A 1,573-nucleotide genomic window follows, 5' to 3' on the forward strand; every position below is an offset into this window, starting at 1 on the left:
TTACACGATCGCCCAACATAAGAAGAGCACCAACCAAAACAGTGGTGTTCGCTTTGATGCAACAACCAACACAGGAAAGGAAACATATTATGGTTACATAGAGGACATATGGGAACTTAACTATGGATCAGGTGATTTGAAGGTCCCTTTGTTTCGGTGCAAATGGGTCAATATGACACGAGGCGGGGTAACGGAAGACCCGCAGTGCAGAATGACAACAGTGGATCTCAACAATCTTGCGTATGCAGACGAACCATTCGTCCTAGCCAATGATGTGGCGCGGGTTTTTTATGTGAAAGACATGTCTACCAGGCCGAGAAAAAGAAAAGATAAGCAAGCAAATGGATCATACGACGAGCCAAAGCGCCACATAGTTCTTTCAAGAAAAAGAAACATCGTGGGAGTGGATGACAAGACAGACATGTCAGAAGATTATGAAAAGTTTGATGAAATTGCTCCATTCACAGTGAATATCGACGCGAGCATCCAGTTAAATGATGAAGATTTTCCATGGCTACGGCGCAAAGGGACACACGCGAAGAAAAAGTTTCACACCCAAAGATCTGGGATGTGATCGGCTTCACTATCGTCACTTTCTTCTGTGTTTCACACCCAGGAGGGAATGTCTGTAATAGTTAGGGTAGTTAATTATGTGTTTTGGCATTTGAAATGCGAAGAAATTTTATGTGCAAACAAATTCTTTTCATGCATTTACTGATTTTTTCCAGCTAAATGACCCTGAAATTGAAAAACATTTGGAATGAACTCAAAAAAGGTTGAAAGTTGGCATGGTATCATAATTTCATACAAATAGCATGTGCAAAAAAGTAGAGAGGGTTACGGCAAAAACTGGATACACTTCGTGTACAAAATGGACAATCTCTTTCAAAGTATCAGGGTTTCCGACGAAAACTGAACTGTTACAAAGGCATTTCATTTTTTAAATAACCTAAGCATTACCAAAATGAATATAATGATAAAACACACTAATATTAAACATAAGAAAAAAGAATCACTGAAAAAACTTTTTTCAAAGTTAAGTTATTCACAAACTAGTGATTAACACAAATTTCAAATAATTCAAAATTTAAACTATTCAAATTTGAAAACTACCGGCACTAACAGAAAGTTTGTAATTTTTTATACCTAAAGCAAAAATATTCACAAAGAAACTCTAAATATAGCAAAAAACAACTCAAAAATAAATAAAACAAAAATAAATAAAGCGAAAATAAATAAAGCGAAAATAAATAAAGCGAAAAAAATTAAGAAAATAAAAAAGCCCGCCTACTGGGCCAAAGCGGCTTGCATACGACTAGGAACACAGCCTTTAGTTGGGCCAGGATGTAGGCCCGCAAAGGCCTAGTAGGCCCACAGGGCAAAAGAGGACAGGTAGGCCCAGTAGGCCTGCTTAGGAGAGGAGCTCGAGAGAGCTACCGCACTGGGGCTTATAAACCAGTGCGGTAGCCCCTCGGGTAGCGAGGTGGGACTAAACTTGCGCGCCGCCAGGAGCCAGCGCACCCCCTTTAGTACCGGGTCGTTGCTCCAACCAGTACTAAAGACCCCCCCCCCC

Source organism: Triticum dicoccoides, chromosome 2B (assembly GCF_002162155.2).
Source record: "Triticum dicoccoides isolate Atlit2015 ecotype Zavitan chromosome 2B, WEW_v2.0, whole genome shotgun sequence".
Classification (NCBI taxonomy): domain Eukaryota; kingdom Viridiplantae; phylum Streptophyta; class Magnoliopsida; order Poales; family Poaceae; genus Triticum; species Triticum dicoccoides.